This window comes from Aquarana catesbeiana, linkage group LG06 (assembly GCF_042186555.1).
Source record: "Aquarana catesbeiana isolate 2022-GZ linkage group LG06, ASM4218655v1, whole genome shotgun sequence".
Classification (NCBI taxonomy): Eukaryota; Metazoa; Chordata; class Amphibia; order Anura; family Ranidae; genus Aquarana; species Aquarana catesbeiana.
In genome coordinates this window covers 391,631,197-391,650,800 of record NC_133329.1, presented here as the reverse complement: position 1 = coordinate 391,650,800, position 19,604 = coordinate 391,631,197, and the positions used below count along the sequence as shown (strand labels likewise).

The window sequence follows — 19,604 nt, the reverse complement described above, 5'->3', positions numbered from 1 at the left end:
CGGATCCAGACTTCCGAAGTCGGGATGATGCGGTGCCTGGACTGATCTTGGTGACGTCAGCGGAGAGCGGACCTCAGACTGCTCTCTGCTGAAAACTGATCACAGGAGTGCAAAACGAATTGCTCTCATGTGACCCAGAGGAGAAGCCCAGCCAAACGAGCCCAGGCTGGAGTTCTCCTTTAAGGTTTACTGGCACTTTGATGAGGAAGACACGGAAGAGGACACACGCAAGTATTCATTTTTTTAAAATTCTGCCACATGCCTGTGCCACATAACTGGTAAATTCTTGGGACACCACAATTTGTATTTTCACCCCATTCCATCCAATCCCATAGAATTTGCTGTACAATGCAGATTTCCTCCTCACAGTTGTAGGAAAAGATGCCACTGTGTTGCTGGTACCCCCCAGTGTTGACCACTGCTCTCTCTGCAGGTGATCTATGAAGACTGTCACATGGTAACTCTGGATGCCCCTTATGTTGCTGGCTTCTTGCCCCCTCAGAGAGGTGCCATAGATGGTGGAGGCGGTGAAGACTTTGCAGGAGAAAAAGCCGGATCTAATGCCTTAGGTAAGATTTGTGCTGGATCTTTCTCTTCCACATCCGGCTACCATACACTTTACAATCTGCTTTAGATCTACCAACAGCTATATAGTGCCAGGGCTTGTCTGATTGGATACAAATGTACATATAGTATTTATTACAGGTATTTATAGAGCACAAACAATTTATGCGATGCTTTACTTATTGTACATTCACATCAATCTCTGCCCTCTAGGAGCTTACAATCTAAGGCTCCTAATTCACATACACACACATACTAGGGTCATTTTAACCACTTCATGACTGTGCTATAGCCAAAAGACAACTTTAGGGTCTTTTGAATACGCCATTTTTTTCCACAAGTTTTTGGAAAATGTGGAAAAAAAATTAAAGTTTTTTTTTTTTTTTTTTAAACAAAGTTGTCAATTCATAAGATATTTCTAACACATAGCATGTACATAGCAAAAATTACACCCAAAATACATTCTGCTACTAGTTCCGAGTATTGAGATACCACCTGTGTGAGACTTTTACTCAGCCTGGCCACATACAGAGGCCCAACATGCAGGGAGCACCATCAGGTGTTCTAGGAGCATAAATTACACATGTAATTTCATTCCTACCTATCACACTTTTGAAGGCCCTGGAGCACCAAGACAGCCCTGGAGCACCAAGAGTTACCCACAAAATGACCCCATTTTGGAAAGCAAACACCCCAATGCATATTCTATAAGGCATAGGCTGCAGATACTCAGGCACTCTGATGGGATGCAGATAGGTACTCGGGTACTCTGGCCTGGAGACAGGTACTCGGGTAGTCTGATTGTTTGCAGATAGACACTCGGGTACTGTGGGCTGGAGATAGGTACTTGGGTACTCTGGCTGGAGACAGCTACGCAGGTACTCTGATTAGTTGGATAAAGGTACTCGGTTACTCTGATTAGATGGAGACAGGTACTCGGGTACTCTGGGCTGGAGATAGGTACTCGGGTACTCTGGGCTGCAGACAGGTACTCAGGTACTCTGATGGGCTGGAGACAGGTACTCGGGTACTCTGATGGGTTGCAGATAGGTACTTGGGTACTCTGATGGGCTGGAGACAGATACTCGGGTACTCTGATGTGCTTCAGATAGGTACTCGGGTACTCTGGCCTGGAGACAGGTACTCGGGTACTCTGATGGTCTGCAGATAGGTACTTGGGTACTCTGGGCTGGAGACAGGTACTCAGGTACTCTGTTGAGCTGGAGACAGGTACTCGGGTACTCTGGGCTGGAGACAGGTACTCGGGTACTCTGTTGTGCTGGAGACAGGTACTCGGGTACTCTGGGCTGGAGACAGGTACTCGGGTACTCTGATGAGCTGGAGATAGGTACTCGGGTACTCGGATGGGCTGCAGATAGGTACTCGAGTACACTGGGCTGGACAGGTACTCGGGTACTCTGATGGTCTGCAGATAGGTACTCAGGTACTCTGGGCTGGGGACAGGTACTCGGGCACTCTGAGGGGTTGTGACAGGTACTCTGATGGGCTAGTGACAGGTCCTCTTTATTACTGGGGGTGCAATCAGTGTGATTTGGTGTACACTGTAAGCGGTAACTAGCTGTCACTGCAATCTCCTCCTCACACGCGATTGGTGTGTGAGGAGGAGAAACCGGTAACAGTTAGTTACCGCGGCTTGTTTACATTCTGTGATTGGACTCTTTACTCCAATCGGGGATGGGCTGTGTCAGAGTGACACGCCTCGTCCCCGATCGGCGCTCTGCACACCCCTGGGGTGCGCACGTCCGGAGTGCACAAGGACAGTGCTTGTGACCAGTTGTGATTGGACACAGCCGGTCACGCGGTAAAGAGACATTTACATTGGCTCTTTACACTGATCAGGGATGGGCTGTTCCCCAATTGCCGCGCTGCGTGCCAAGAACGGGCCGACATCATATGACGTCCACCTGGAGGGAGGAGATGTTGCTGCCAGGGCCATTTTACTATGGCCCAGTATGGAAGTGGTTAAATTAAAAAAAAAAAACACAGGAAAGTTTACTACCGCTGTAAGTGAATGGGGCCGCGCTGCAACCGCCCCACTGTTTTCACCTGGTGATCCTGCCAGTAAAACATCACCTGTATAAAGCCTGGTACACATTATACATTCTTTGTTGTTCGACCCAGCGGGCTGACTAACACCATTGGCTGCGAGTGCTGATCGCATGCTTTCCAGCATGCTCATTTGACAGAAGCCGGTTGTTAGATCGGTTTCTGTCGTTCAGCCATCTCTACACGTGGGCCAAAAGTCGGCTGGTTCCTACTGTACTGGCTGATTTTGGCTGATATTCGGCCCATGTGTTCCCGGCCCTAGATTGCTTCCACTCTGGATGAAGGAGCACAGGGGGCAGATCTGGAGAGCAGCATTGTTAATCTGGGGGGAGGGGAGTGTTAGAGGTACTAGCAGATTTAGATACACTAATTGAAGCTGAATTCCAGCTCACATAGTTACAGCAAATGTTACTTCCTCCTTTTGGGATAAAGGTTTTGCATGAATAAATAAAAGCTGATCATTCTAAGCACCCCTGCCAGTAGTAAATGATTTGTCTCATCCCTGTAACTGCTACATCTGCAGAATAGCTTGTGCTGTTTAAAAACAACAGACTTACTGGCCGGATCACAAGATGAAAATAGAAGACAGAAAGCCTAAAAAAGAAAACAAATGCAGTCATCACATCTAAGAATCGGTAAGCTGCAATATAATAAACGTTTGCTTTTGGGTTTAATACAGTTTTAAAGCAGAACTACACACCTCTGCTGGGTTAGCCCCCCCCCCCCCCATATCAAAATTTTTGAAAAAATCTTATGCAGTTTGTTAGATCTTTGTTAGATCAGGTTAGATCAACCATTGTTTGCGTTAGATCTCACACAGAAGAAGCAATATTAACAGTTATTTGCTGGGGGGGGGGGCTAACCCGTCATCAGCCCCCCCCTTATCAAAAAATTGAGCAAACATTTAGCTATTTTTGAAGCTATTTGTTAGATCCAGTAAGATCAAGTGGTTTAACGTTAGATCTCACATAATTAGAGACTTATTAAGTGATTAATGAGGTGGGGCTGGCCCCCCTTATCAAATTTTCTGGCCAAAAATCATTCAGGCTAATAGATATTCGTTAGATCCGGAAAGATCAAGTGTTTTTAACGTTCGATCTCACATCATTTCAGAGATATTCCACATCAAAATAGAGATATTAGGTGGTACATATGGACAGGCTGCCCCCCCCTTATCAAATTTTTTTTTTAACGTTAGAGATATTAGGGGGTAGTACTTAAGGGTGAGATTAGATCTCACATAATTAGAGACTTATTAGGTGATAAATGAGGGGGGCTGGCCCTCTCTTATCAAATTTTCTGGCCAAAAAAATCACCCCGGGTAATTGATATTCATTAGATCCGGTAAGATCAAGTGATTTTAATGTTTGATTATCCATAATTACAGGGATATTATGGATATTTGGTAGCAATGCACATATATCCATACTAGCATAGGCGTGCGCACAGGGTGTGCCAGGTGTGCCTGGGCACACCCTAATCGCCTTATGTGGTGCATATTCCCCCCTGTTTAGACCACTGATATTTCATCCCCGAAAAAAATTTTACAAAAGAAAATAATTTTTAGAAAAATAAAATAAACAAAATTACACTGTCCACTACCCTACTGACACCATCAGTACATATACACATGCATATGTATTTGAGCTTTGGGGTGCACACCCTAATGCAAGAGGCTGCGCACACCTATGCATACTAGTGTCTATATCGGAGGCGGTGATGAGCATTTTCACGTGTACCAGTGAGGAGTGCCATTGAGCATACCGAGGTATGCTGAAATTATGTGGGACATTAATCGACAGGTGTATCCAAGCCCAGTGAAGCCTGAAGCACAGTGCCAGAAGCCAGAGGGAAACTTCAGAGGGCTCTGGTGAAGGAGCCAACCAGGTGCCCATCTACGGTAGCTGGCTCAAAACCAATGACATGAAGAGACAGCAGCGAAAGTCCAAACCCTTGCAGAGGGCCCCCTGTTGTTGCCTCCAAGCAACCCAGTGTCCTGTTTCTTTTGACAAATGCTGCCTGGTGTTGGAGAATCAATGCACACCAGACTCCCAGAATTTAGCACAGACTTAAGCCCGATCAGAACCTCGCAGAGAGGAGGGCGGATACAAACCACCGAACAGGCCAGGGCCATCACTTCCTCCATGCTCCCTGACAAGCTGGTGGGACCTTATCCTGTTGTTCCCATCTAAGTAAAGGGAGTCTACACCAAGGCCCTTCTGGATACTGGAGCTTTAGTGACCCTTCTCTACAGAGACTTCTATGACAAGCACCTCAAGCACCTGCCTTTGCAGAAGTTGGAAGAGCTGCAGATATGGGGCATTGTGACTCAGAACTTCCCCTATGATGGCTATCTACCGGTCAAGCTGACCTTCGATCCCTCCATGGCTGGGAAAGCCGAGACTTTTGAAACTCAGGCAGCGGTCTGTCCTCGCCCACCAGGGGCCAGTAAGAGTTCTCTCATGATAGGGACCAATACTGATCTTGTCAGAAGGCTGTTGACACCTCTTGTTCTGGAGCCGGGCACTTCAACTACAAATGTGCACCCCATGCTGAGACAAGCCTACCAGCACCTGGTACAAAAACAGAAGAGAAAGATCTGGTGGCGTTTGGACCAGTGTGAGAAGGTGTTACAGCCTGGTAAAGTGGCCTATTTACGAGCATCTGTCAAGCTAAATTGGAAGCAAGCAGGCCCTTTCATTGTCCTTCAATCAGACGGACAGAGAGAAGACATGGGAGTGGAGATAATTCCTGAGGTGGTTTCAACCAAAGGGTTGCAAAGAAGTCACGGGAAGATCTTGGTTAGTGTCCGCAACATAACAGCCTCGCTAGTGAAGATGCCGGCTCAGATGTTGCTGGGACAAGTGAATCTGGCCACACCAGTCCCGCTGTCTGATTTGGTGGGGGGGAGCAAAGGATGGGATCTCTGTGGAGGAGCTCTATCCGAAAAATACTCCCCTTTTGCCTGAATGGAAAGAAAGGGCCAAGACTCAGCTCCTGAGATGGCAAGCTGCATTCTCCAAGAGTGAATTTGATGTGGGGTGTGCAAAAAGTGCCCAATACCAGATCCATCTCTTCAAGTGCATAAGCCGTTCAGGGAAAGAGTTTGATGGATTTGTTTAGGGGACTTGGAAGATCTGCATGAACAACTGGCAGAGTTGAAAAGGGCAGGTATCATCCGAGAGTCCCAGAGTCTATACGCTTCCCCAATAGTGGTGGTACGGAAGAAAAATGGGTCACTGAGGCTGGGTATTGACTACTGGACGCTGAACTGAAGGACCATTCCCAACCAATATACCACCCCAATGATAGAAGATGCCTTGCAGAGCCTGTCAGGAGCGAAGTGGTTCAACATGCTGGATTTGAAGAGTGGGAATTACCAAATCACCCTGAGGATTGGGAGAAGACCATTTTCATTACCCCGCAGGGGATGTTTGCATTTGACCGTATGCATCAAGGCCTGTCTGGAGCCCTAGCCACCTTCCAAAGACTAATGGAGAAGACCGTGGGTGACATGAAACTGATCGAGGTGTTGGTGTACTTAGACGACATCATCGTTTTCAGCAAGACCCTGGAAGAGCACAAAGAGTTTCTGCAGAAGGTCCTTAAAGACTCCATGGTGAGGGGGTTGAAGCTGTCTATGGAAATGTGCAAGTTTTATCAACCCTCAGTCACCTACCTTGGTCACATTGTGTCTGCTGATGAAGTGGCCACTGACCTCCTGGCCGAGGCCTACATCATCGTTTTCAGCAAGACCCTGGAAGAGCACAAAGAGTTTCTGCAGAAGGTCCTTAAGAGACTCCATGGTGAGGGGGTTGAAGCTGTCTCTGGAAAAGTGCAAGTTTTATCAACCCTCGGTCAACTACCTTGGTCACATTGTGTCTGCTGATGAAGTGGCCACTGACCTCCTGGCCGAGGCCTACCAACGTGACTGAGCTTATGTCATTTCTGGGATTCTGCTCTTATTACAGAAGATTTGTCAAGGGATTCGCTAAGACACACCCTGATCTGGCGAAGCCTTTCAGACCAACTGGAGGGCCCAGAAAACCCAGAGAGTCCATTCAGGAACAATGGACTCTGTGTGAAGAGGTTTTAGGCAGCTGAAGTGAAGCCTAACAACCGCTCCAGTCGTGGCCTATGCAGATCCAACCAAGCCATACAAGCTACACTTTGACACCAGTCGAGATGGGTTAGGTGGGGTGCTATATCAAGAGCATGACTGCCATCTACGGCCTGTTGCCTACGTGAGTCGGAACTTGGCCCCCGCTGAGAAGAACTATCCCATGCACAAACTTGAGTTCCTGGCCTTGAAGTGGGTGGATAAGCTGAGGGATTACCTGTATGGAGCGGAGTTCGTGATCAAGACCGACAACAATGCTCTCACCTACATCCTCACTACCACCAAGTTGGACGCCACGGATCACAGATGGTTGGCTGCTCTATCAGGGTTTATTTTCAGCCTGAAGTATCGACCGGGGTCAGGAAACAAGACGCTGATGCTTTGTGAAGAAGGCCCCATTGACCCTCCAGAAGAATAGGCCCAACTGACACCTGAAGGGTACGAGCCTTATGTCAAGGAGCAGAACATCAACCTGGAGTAGGATCCAGGACCGAAGAGGTTGGAGTGTCAGGTGTCCCCAGATATTATTGCAATGTCGCCCAAGTCGGGGATGAAGGTCTGCCCAAGCTGTCAAAGACCTGCGGAGGGACCAGTTGGAGGACCCTCCCTGTAGCTTGGCATTGAAGGCCTTGAAGAGCAAATACCCTGACTTGCTCCTCACTGACTCCCCGAAGGAAACCCATCTTCTGCACCAAGAGTAGGATAGGTTTCAGGTGCACAGAGGGTTGGTCTACCGAAATGGCCCCTCTGACGATTCTGAAGAAAAATGGCAGCTATCCCTACCTAAAAAACATACGGAGACAGTATTAACTGCCCAACTATCAGGCACCATGAATCAGACCGAGACAGAAGTATAGTTAAATCACACTTGTTTAATAATAATAATAATAATAAGGTAAACAGAGTAAGCGTAGTCAAAACAAGCCAGAGTTCAGTAACCGGATCGGGTAGTCATCCAAGCAAATGCCAGAGAGCCAGAGATAAACGTAGTAGTACAGCAAGCAGGATCGGGAGCCAGAAGGAACGTCAGCCTAGCAAGTCTTCAACAGGAACGCAGGAGAATGACTCTGTGATGTTGACAAAGGTGAAGGCAGAGATCAAGTGAGCTGGACGACTTTAAGTAGGCAGGACTGACGAGCAGAATCAACAACAGCTGGGTAACTGTGGAGAGAAATGGGAGCTCAGAGAAGGAAGGGCTGAGCCCAGCCCTGACACCTACATGACAACCATGGCCACCTAGGGCCCAAGAGGACTTTTCCCCTTCCCTGAGGAACCTACATTGGCTAATCGTAAAAAATCGAATCACTTTCAAAACCCTCTGCCTTACTCACAAATGTATACAAGGAAACGCTCCTCAATACCTATGCGAGAAAATACAGTGCTACACACCCAATCGCAGTCTTCGATCAGCTAACCAAAACCTCCTCCTTATTCCAAAAACCCGCTACAAAACAAAGGGAGAACGAAGATTCGCAGTCCAAGGACCACGGCTATGGAACGCTCTACCTACTCACATTCGCATGGAAGAAAACCATCAGGCCTTCAGAAAGAAACTCAAGACCTACCTCTTCTAAGAAGCTGGACAACACAGGACAGATCTAGCGCCTTGAGGCGATTCAGTTCGCATATGCAGCGCTATACAAATCATTCATTCATTCTCCTGGTGAGGGACCGGTTCTACTGGCCCTGCATGCAGGCTGAAGTTGAGGACTATATATAGAAAGGGCATGGGACTTTAAAATGAAGCAGTTGCCATGGGGGAGGGTTGTTCTGGCGCCAAACACCGAGCGACCATCCAGCTCGAGTGCGTACGCCGCTCCCCTCCCCCCGCAGGCCTCGCGCACGTGGCGCTGGCGGCATGTACTTATAGGTCCCCCAGTGGTAGCGGGCTGCTCACACGGCCAGTCTCCTCTGTTGGTTTCTGCACACTAGCTGTTTCCATCTTGCTAGTTGCATGACATGTAGCATCAGGTAAGCACTCTCTGGTTACACCAACTCTCACTGTCATGGTTCTATTTCGTCACTATTTTTTGCACCAGCTTTTCAAAATCCTCCACCTAACAAAAACAACAACAACCCCCCCCCCCCTCCTTCTTCTATTATTCACTCACACATTTAGATTCTTCACTGGCTATCTCCTTCATTAGACTCCCCTTACCACACGATCCCCATTACATCACTCACCAACACTCTGCTTTATTCATACTTCATCTCACATAATCTGTCTATCTGTAATTAACATATATTCACACATTACTTCCCAGATATCCCTCCCCTTTTTTTTTGACAAGCTATGTTACATTGTTGTTTCTACATATACTTTCTTATTCAGACTTTCTTCACTACAATTTCCATTATACTAGCTACCAGTACTCCCCATTTATGAGTCTCTCTGGGTATAATATCTACATATTACTCAACGTAATCTAATTTATTAGTTAATTTTATAATTTATACTGATATATTATCCTTTAACATCCATTCCCAGATTTTCTCTATCTTTGACAATTCATGTTTTACCTACGGAGATCATCTCACTACTCATAGCGTCACCCCACTATCTGATGCCATTCAGACACTACATGCTGCCTCAGCTCCCGCCGCGAGGCTTGCTGCCCCCGGCCTACTCCATGCCATCCGCTATGCGCTGCGCTCAGTGTCAGGGTTGGTAAGTGTATTTTTGGCCTTACTTTTCCAACATTTCTTCTATTCCTCCCCTACGGATTGAGGTTGATTAGATGTACATATCTTACAGGATTATCATGCATCAGCTCCTGATGAGTGGAAAACATCACCCACGAAACGCGTCGAGCTACAATTGATGCCTACTTTATCCATTATACTTTGATGCCATCATTGTTCGTTATTATGATTATATTATCCCTGTATGTTACTATACTATTAGCTGCCGGGTATGCCACCATTGGCACCCATGCTATGGTCCACCAATACCACTTTGACTACCATCTACTTTGTGAAATTATGTATCCAACTGTGTGTACTTGTTCATCGATTATGTCTGTATTTTTGTGCCAATTATCTGTACATGTGTGTATATATATGAAATTCCTTTATTTTATCTACTATGACTAATAAATGTACAATTTTAACCCTCCGCATTCCAACTGCTTCATTTTAAAGTCCCATGCCCTTTCTATATATACCTTCGGTATTACCGGGATGGAGGCGACTTGTGCGCCTCATATAAAGTCCCAATTCCCCCTCCATAGTACAATTTATTAACCGGGATGGAAGCATTTGGAAGAGTTGGATGAGCAGTGTTCCCCTGCTATCTACGCGAGAGGTTTAATACATGCCCTAAGTGGGGCTTAATTCCCAGAATGGCTATATATTCTGTACATATTATGTATATTTCCATCTGTTTTATACATTGGTGCTATTGATGGCACTTCCGGCACTGGTTGCGTTTTTTATATATAATTTTCTCTTTTGGTATTAATAACTTTGTCTTTGCCATCCATCCCATCCTTACCGCCCTGCCACTGATCCGCAGTTGCGTATGCGCTTGGTGTGGCTTTGTGTTGGGGTGTGTTCGTCCTCAATGCGGGAGCTGCGATGCGCTCTGAGGATCCTCCCTCCCCTCCCCTTTGGGAGGTCTGGGCGGATGCCTCTCGGCGCATCGGCGCCACGTCCCCCACGTCATGCGCGGGACGTTGGATTCGACGTCACCGCGCCGACGTCTGGAGTACCATCAGCGTGATTGCCATGGGGGAGGGTTGTTCTGGCGCCAAACACCGAGCGACCATCCAGCTCGAGTGCGTACGCCGCTCCCCTCCCCCCGCAGGCCTCGCGCACGTGGCGCTGGCGGCATGTACTTATAGGTCCCCCAGTGGTAGCGGGCTGCTCACACGGCCAGTCTCCTCTGTTGGTTTCTGCACACTAGCTGTTTCCATCTTGCTAGTTGCATGACATGTAGCATCAGGTAAGCACTCTCTGGTTACACCAACTCTCACTGTCATGGTTCTATTTCGTCACTATTTTTTGCACCAGCTTTTCAAAATCCTCCACCTAACAAAAACAACAACAACCCCCCCCCCCTCCTTCTTCTATTATTCACTCACACATTTAGATTCTTCACTGGCTATCTCCTTCATTAGACTCCCCTTACCACACGATCCCCATTACATCACTCACCAACACTCTGCTTTATTCATACTTCATCTCACATAATCTGTCTATCTGTAATTAACATATATTCACACATTACTTCCCAGATATCCCTCCCCTTTTTTTTTTTTTTTTTTTTTTTTTGACAAGCTATGTTACATTGTTGTTTCTACATATACTTTCTTATTCAGACTTTCTTCACTACAATTTCCATTATACTAGCTACCAGTACTCCCCATTTATGAGTCTCTCTGGGTATAATATCTACATATTACTCAACGTAATCTAATTTATTAGTTAATTTTATAATTTATACTGATATATTATCCTTTAACATCCATTCCCAGATTTTCTCTATCTTTGACAATTCATGTTTTACCTACGGAGATCATCTCACTACTCATAGCGTCACCCCACTATCTGATGCCATTCAGACACTACATGCTGCCTCAGCTCCCGCCGCGAGGCTTGCTGCCCCCGGCCTACTCCATGCCATCCGCTATGCGCTGCGCTCAGTGTCAGGGTTGGTAAGTGTATTTTTGGCCTTACTTTTCCAACATTTCTTCTATTCCTCCCCTACGGATTGAGGTTGATTAGATGTACATATCTTACAGGATTATCATGCATCAGCTCCTGATGAGTGGAAAACATCACCCACGAAACGCGTCGAGCTACAATTGATGCCTACTTTATCCATTATACTTTGATGCCATCATTGTTCGTTATTATGATTATATTATCCCTGTATGTTACTATACTATTAGCTGCCGGGTATGCCACCATTGGCACCCATGCTATGGTCCACCAATACCACTTTGACTACCATCTACTTTGTGAAATTATGTATCCAACTGTGTGTACTTGTTCATCGATTATGTCTGTATTTTTGTGCCAATTATCTGTACATGTGTGTATATATATGAAATTCCTTTATTTTATCTACTATGACTAATAAATGTACAATTTTAACCCTCCGCATTCCAACTGCTTCATTTTAAAGTCCCATGCCCTTTCTATATATACCTTCGGTATTACCGGGATGGAGGCGACTTGTGCGCCTCATATAAAGTCCCAATTCCCCCTCCATAGTAGAAGTTGAGGACTATTGCCACTCCTGCATCAGATGTATCCAAAAGAAGACTTTGCCTCACCAAGCTGCCCCAATGGACCATCTTCAGAGTCAAGGACCCATGGAGCTGGTGTGCATTGACCTTCTGTGCTTGGAGCCTGATCTGAGCGGGCAGGGAAATATCCTGGTAGTGACTGACCATTTCACTCGGTATGCCCAGGCGTTTTCCACGAGGGACTAACAAGCATCCATGGTGGCCAAAATCTTCGCAGAGAAATTCTTTCTGCACTATGGTCTGTCCCAACACATCCACTCTGATCAAGAGATTTCAAGAGTAGTCTCATCAAGAGACTTTCAGACCTGTTGGGCATCAGGAAGTCTAAAACCACCCCGTATCATCCTCAAGGAGATCCTCAACCAGAGAGATTCAACTGAACCCTCCTGGATATACTTAGAAGTCTAAGTTCAGAACAAAAGCAGCACTGGAGCAAGCATATAGTAGCTATTGTGCATGCTTATAACAGCACCGCCAATGATGCCACAGGTTACTCTCCCTATAGTTTGATGTTCAGACCGTAGGCTCGGCTGCCAGTAGACTTGGCCTTCGGCACATCCCTCGACCATACCTTAGCAACTTTCCACAGAGGGTATGTGGATCGCCTGCAGAGACGTCTGAAAACCACCTATGATAAGGCTCAAGCTACCTCATATGCCCGAGGACAGAAAAACAAAATAAACTTTGACCTCAGGGTACGAGTGCAGGACCTACAGCCGGATGAGAAGGTACTGCTGAGAAACCTGGGTGTCCCTGGAAAGCACAAGTTGGCTAACCTCTGAAAGTCACAGCCCTATGTCGTTTGCAAGCATCTGCGCAGACACCCAGTATATCAAATCCGGCTAGAGGGAAGCACAGGCCTGCTGAAGACTTGGCATCACAATCATCTGTTGCCTCTGTCAGAAGCAGTTCATGTGCCACCACATCCAGATTTACAGTCCACACCCACGGCCTCTCAAAGATCCCGACCAGTGACTAGACCTCACTCTGTACCCCTTGCTGAAGATGAAAACAGCGAGGATGAAGATAAAGATTGTCTGTGGCCATCTCAAATGCCAGGGCCTGCCACCCACCCCCCCTTTCTTCTCCTCCCAAGGTGATTGAGGTGACTCTCAGGCCAGAGGCTCCTGAGTTTGTACCTCAAAGTCCACCTTTTGAAGAGTTGGAAGACCCTCAATCTTCCCTGCTGACAACAGACCCCTAAGACTTTCCATCCTTCATTGAGGAAGCTGAAATACAGGATGAAGAAGATACCAGTGTGCCTGTAACCCCAGAACCTAAAGAACAGCGAGAGCGAAGGGTTATTCACCTGCCCAAAAGACTAACATATGATACTTTGGGTGAAAGCTCTAAGGAGGTCGTTCTCATTGCAAAAAGAACTCTTGAAGAAACTGACTCTTCCACCACAGATTTGGTGGTGGACAATCCCAACTCACTGTCAGGGCTGGGCTCAGCCCTTCCTTCTTTGAGCTGGCCACTCAGTTGTCGGATAATTGCCAGCTCCTATCTCTCCACAGTCACTCAGCTGTTGATGATATCCTGCCTACTTAAGCCGTCCAGTACAGAGGATCTCTGCCTTCGCCTTGGTCAACATCACAGAAAAAATCTCCTGCGATCCTGTTCAAGACTTGCTTTGCTGACATCCCTTCTGGCTCCAGATCCTGCTTGCTGTTCCACTACATTGATCCCTGACTTCTGGCTTGGCTGACTATCCATTCCGGTTACTGAACTTTGGCTATGTTTTGACTACGTTTGTTCTTTTTACTTTTATTATTAAACAAGTGTGATTTAACTGCACTTCTGTCTCGGCTTGATTTCTTGGTTTCTGACACTCACCCGCTGGCACATCTAGCTGAGCCATTCCAGTTAGGGTGGCCTGTAGGCAGAATAACCTCCCCTCCTATGCTAATTGGTGGGATGTTCCTCTGCCAGGGTTTTATGCAGATGTAAATTGTATGGTTTCCTGTGCACACTAACCTGTTTTTTTTCCGTGTGTATATCAAAAGCATGTAACAGGTCATAGACTCTTTACCTCTTTTGGTGGACCAAAGGTTCTTTGGTGGAGGGAGTGTGTAGTGGGGGCTACTCTATCACCCGTGGTCCCGCACCTCCCGCCATTCCTGCCAGCGACCGTCGGACTGAATAGACACTGGCACAGGCACTCACTGAGGGAGAGCACGCCTGTCAGTCCCTGTGGGGGATTCCTCCCCCTCCCTCTCCTCTTCCTGTGTCCCTATTGGCAGGGAGAGGGAGCCAATCAAGCAGCAGCAGAGGACCACGGCCCACAATACAGCCCCATTGATTTCTACAGGGGGTGGAACTACAAAGCCCAGCCTGCTTTGCAAGAAGGGGGGGCTAGCTAAAGACTTAAGCTTGTTGGTCTGAGGAGAGATCACCATGAGGCAGGGAGGTGAACGGAGGTGTGAGGAGAGACTACAAGCAGCAGCTGAAGAACCATGCAAAGAAGGTTCCAGAGACCATCCAGAGACGGTTGAAGATGGATGTACCTTCTGTACCACCTAATATTTCTATTTTCATGGAATATCTATGAAATTATGTGAGATCTAAAGTTAAAACCACTTGATCTTACCGGATCGAATGAATATCTATTAGCCTGAATGATTTTTGGTCAGAAAATTGCATGTGGGGGGGGCCAACCCGTCCTTATGTACCACCTAATATCTCTATTATTATGTGGAATATCTCCGAAATTATACGAGATCTAACGTTAAAACTACTTGATCTTACCAAATCTAATGAATATCTATTAGCCTGAATGATTTTTGGCCAGAAAATTTAATAAGGGGGGCTAACCAGTCCATATGTATCACCTAATATCTCTATTTTGATGTGAAATATCTCTGAAATGATGTGAGATCTAACGTTAAAACCACTTGATCTTACCGGATCTAACGAATATCTATTAGCCTGAATGATTTTTGACCAGAAAATTTGATAAGGAGGGGCTAAACCCGTCCATATGTACCACCTAATATCTCTATTTTGATGTTGAATATCTCTGAAATGATGTGAGATCTAACGTTAAAACCACTTGATCTTACCGGATCTAACGAATATCTATTAGCCTGAATGATTTTTGGCCAGAAAATTTGATAAGGGGGGGCCAGCCCCCCTCATTAATCACTTAATAAGTCTCTAATTATGTGAGATCTGAAGTTAAAACCACTTGATCTTACGGGATCTAACGAATATCTATTAGCCTGAATGATTTTTAGCCAGAAAATTTGATAAGTGGGGGCCAGCCCCCCACATTAATCACTTAATATGTCTCTAATTATGTGAAATCTAACGTTAAAACCACTTGATCTTACCGGATCTAACGAATATCTATTAGCCTGAATGATTTTTGACCAGAAAATTTGATAAGGAGGGGCAGCCCGTCCATATGTACCACCCAATATCTTTATTTTGATGTGGAATATCTCTGAAATGATGTGAGATCTAACGTTAAAACCACTTAATCTTACCGGATCTAACGAATATCTATTAGCCTGAATGATTTTTGGCCAAAATTTTTTTTTATCTATTAGCCTGAATTATTTTTGGCCAAAGTTTTTTTATTTGATAAGGGGGGCCAGCCCCCCCTCATTAATCACTTAATAAGTCTCTAATTATGTGAGCTCTAACGTTAAAACCACTTGATCTTACCGGATCTAACAAATAGCTTCCAAAATAGCTAATTGGTCAATTTTTTGATAAGGGGGGCTGATGACGGGTTAGCCCCCCTGCAAATAACTGTTAATATTGCTTTTTCTGTGTGAGATCTAACGCAAACAATGGTTGATCTAACCTGATCTAACAAACTGCATAAGATTTTTTCAAAAATTTTGATATGGGGGGGGGGGGGCAACCCGGCAGAGGTGAGAAGTATAGGCGATACACATTCTGATGAAACATCGGTCTAACGGAAGTGATGTTCCGTCGCTGCTATCTTGTTACACCCCACACTCGGCCACAGTAAACATACAGTGAGAAGGTGGGAAGTGGACAACTTGTTACACCCAACGGAGTTATACATTCCACTGTTATTTTTTAACAGTAAACTCAGCTTATATCGTGAAATACAGTATTTACAATTCTGTCAGACTGTGTAGATGTTGATTTTTGAAAAGAGCGGTGTTCTTTCGGATTATGAAACCTGTAAGATCAGCAGGCTTGCCGGTGCTTTAAAAAATCAACATCTAAACAGTCAGACAGAATTGTAAATACTGTATTTTACACAGATTCTGACGAAACACCGGCTATTGCCTTCAACAAAGATGGCGTCGGAAGAATGATGACATCACTTCCTTTCCAGGAGTCAAAGTCAGTGTTTCTCAACTCCAGTCCTCAAGGCGCCCCAACAGGTCATGTTTTCAGGCTTCCCATTATTTTCCACAGGTGATTTGATCAGTTTCACTGCTATAGTAATTACCACAGCCGTTTCATCTGAGGGAAATCTTGAAAACATGACCTGTTGGGGTGCTTTGAGGACTGGAGTTGAGAAACACTGCTCTAAGTTGTAAACAAGGAAGTGAAGGGAGAGGAATGGAGGCGGGGCTGTGAGCAGACATCCAATCATGGCTCAGCAAGGAGGAGCGAACTCTTCTTCCGGGACAAGTGGGAGTGTAGTGGGCGGGGCTAACGCCTCTCACCAAACTGCTGAGGAACTACTAGTCTCAGCATTACCACATGTCTCATCCGGGCCCAGGAGGGGGAGGAGTCCCCGGATGTTGTGTCCTGGAGGGGAATTCTCTATTATATGACCTGAGAGAGATTCCTCCAATAGCATGCTACAGAACACCTCCCCCACCATCTCTGTAAACAACCCCTCCCCCACCTCTGTACACAAACCCTCCCCCACCCCTGTACACAACCCCTCCCCCACCTCTCTACACAACTATACAACCAATCACCTGTCCAAGATCTACAGCTACTGACCCCCCAATCTATGGATTGGTGATTGTCCATCCAGTCCTGAGATTTACACAGCTCCGTCATACAGCACGCAGACTCTGAAAATTACACCCAACTTTTGCTGCGGCATATGCATCCCAAACATACATCCCATACATCCCATACATACATCCCATACAAGCATGTAGGCTGGATGCGAGAGTTGGATCAGCAAGATGAGTGTGCCAGGACAGGTAGATGTGTCTCATCTCTGCTTCCTTTCACCACTCTGCATATTACGAATATCTTAGATCAGAAGAGGGTACAGCGGTGGGGAAAATGAGCAGGAGGGTACAGCAGTGGGACAGATGAGAAAAGGGTTACAGTGGTAGGACAGATGATCGGGAGGTTCAGTGTTGGGCCAGATGAGAAGGGGGTTCAGTGGTGGGACAGAAAAGCAGGAGGGTAGAGCAGTGAGGCAGATGTGAAAAGAGGTGTATTGGTGGGACAGATGAGCAGCGGGTTACAGTGGTGGGGCAGGAGAGCAGGGGGTACAGAGTTGAGACAGATGTGCAGGAGGTACATTGATGGGGCAGATGAGAAAGCTGGTTACTGTGGTGGGGCAGATGAGCAGATGGGTTCAGATGAGAAGGTGATTCAGTAGTGAGACAGAAGGGGATGGGGATATGGCGGCGGAGCAGATGTGCAGGGAGGTACAGTGGTGGGGCAGATGAGAAAAGGGGTACATTGATGGGGCAGATGAGCAGGGGTGTTACAGTGGTGGGACAGAAGAGCAAGGGGGTATAGTGGTGGGAGGAATGAGAAGGGGGTTCAGTGATGGGACAGAAGAGCAAGGGGGTACAGTGATGGGGCAAATGAGCAGGGGGTTAAAGTGGTGGAACAGATGAGTGGGGGGGGGTTCAGTGTTGGGCCAGATGTTAAGACGGTTACAGTGGTGGGAATGTTGAGCAGGGGGTTTCAGTGTTGAGACAGATAAGAAGGGGGTTACAGTAGTGGGGCAGAAGAGCAGGGGGAACAGAGGTGGGACAGATGTGCAGGAGGTACAGTGTTGGGGCAGATGAGAAAGGGGGTTACAGTGGTGGGGCAGATGTACAGGGGGAACAGTGAAAGGGCAAAGGGGAAAGGAGGTAAATTGGTGGGACAGATGGACAGGGGGTTGCAGTAGTGGGGCAGAAGAGCAGGGGGAACAGAGGTGGGACAGATGTGCAGGAGGTACAGTGTTGGGGCAGATGAGAAAGGGGGTTACAGTGGTGGGGCAGATGTACAGGGGGAACAGTGAAAGGGCAAAGGAGAAAGGAGGTAAATTGGTGGGACAGATGGACAGGGGGTTGCAGTAGTGGGGCAGAAGAGCAGGGGAACAGAGGTGGGACAGATGTGCAGGAGGTACAGTGCTGGGGCAGATGAGAAGTCTATCACATAAAATCCCAATAAAATGCATTTATGTTTTTGGTTGTAACATGAAAAAATGTGGAAAATTGAATGGGGTGTGAATACTTTTTCAATGCAATGTATTGAGCTTATGATCTACCAAAACCTCCAAATCCTTCTCTACTATGGATCCCCCCCACATAGCCAGGAAGGGAATCACATGGTTCCTATGATAGGTTCATAATGATCGTGGACCAGGACATAACCATGCAGGGACCACATGGCCCCTATAGTAGGTTCATGGTAATCTACAACCAGGACATAGCCAGGAAGGGATCACATGGCCCCTATGATAAGTTCATAGTGATCTCCGACCAGGGCATAGACAGGAAAGGATTACATGGCCCCTATGGTAGGTTCATAGTGATCTCCAACCAGGACATAGCCAGGAAGGGATCACATGGCCCCTTTGGTTACAGCATTTATTCACACCTGGCTAAAACCTTTGCACAGCACTGTAGAGGGAACATTGTATATACAGCTATTATGAGAAGGGGGGGGGTAACACTTACCAGGTGAGGCAGCCATCTTGTAAAACTGCGTTGGCCAGGAATCGAACCTGGGTCAGCTGCTTGGAAAGCAGCTATGCTTACCACTGCACCACCAACGCGAGGTAGCATGTCTTTAGGGTGTGGGAGGAAACCGGAGTACCCGGAGGAAACCCACGCAAACACAGGGAGAACATGCAGACTCCATGCAGACAGTGTCCTGGTCAGGATATAATCCAAACACCCCAGTGCTGCAAGGCAGAAGTGCTAACTACTAAGCCTCTGTGCTGCCCGATCTTAAAGTAGAACTTCACCTATAAAGGGAAGTTCCGTTTTTCATCCTCTTCCTAATTCGTTGGCCGGGAATCAAACCCGGGTCAGCTGCTTAGAAAGCAGCTATGCTTACCACTGCATCACCAACGCGAGGTAGCATGTCTTTGGAGTGTGGGAGGAAACCGGAGTACCCGGAGGAAACCCACGCAAACACAGGGAGAACATGCAGACTCCATGCAGACAGTGTCCTGGTCAGGATATGAAACAAAGACCCCAGTGCTGCAAGGCAGAAGTACTAACTACTAAGCCTCTGTGCTGCCCAATCTTAAAGCAGAACTTCACCTATAAAAGGGAAGTTCCGCTTTTCATCCTCTTCCTCATTCGGCTTTAAATTTCCTAAAGGAACTGGAGATACAGGTCCATATTGTAGTGTTATGAATCTTTCATATTCTGTCCTGTAGGGAGGGACTCTGAATGGTTCCCTACTGCGCATGC

General features: G+C 46.6%; 2 non-coding genes across 2 annotated transcripts; both read right to left on the bottom strand.

Annotated features, from left to right (window-relative positions):
- Positions 1-18,886: 18,886 nt before the first annotated feature.
- Positions 18,887-18,958, bottom strand: TRNAG-UCC (transfer RNA glycine (anticodon UCC)). Its single transcript has one exon. It is a non-coding gene; the product is annotated as a tRNA-Gly (tRNA).
- A 229-nt stretch (positions 18,959-19,187) lies between these two features.
- On the bottom strand, positions 19,188-19,259 carry TRNAR-UCU (transfer RNA arginine (anticodon UCU)). Its single transcript has one exon. It is a non-coding gene; the product is annotated as a tRNA-Arg (tRNA).
- Positions 19,260-19,604: the final 345 nt, after the last annotated feature.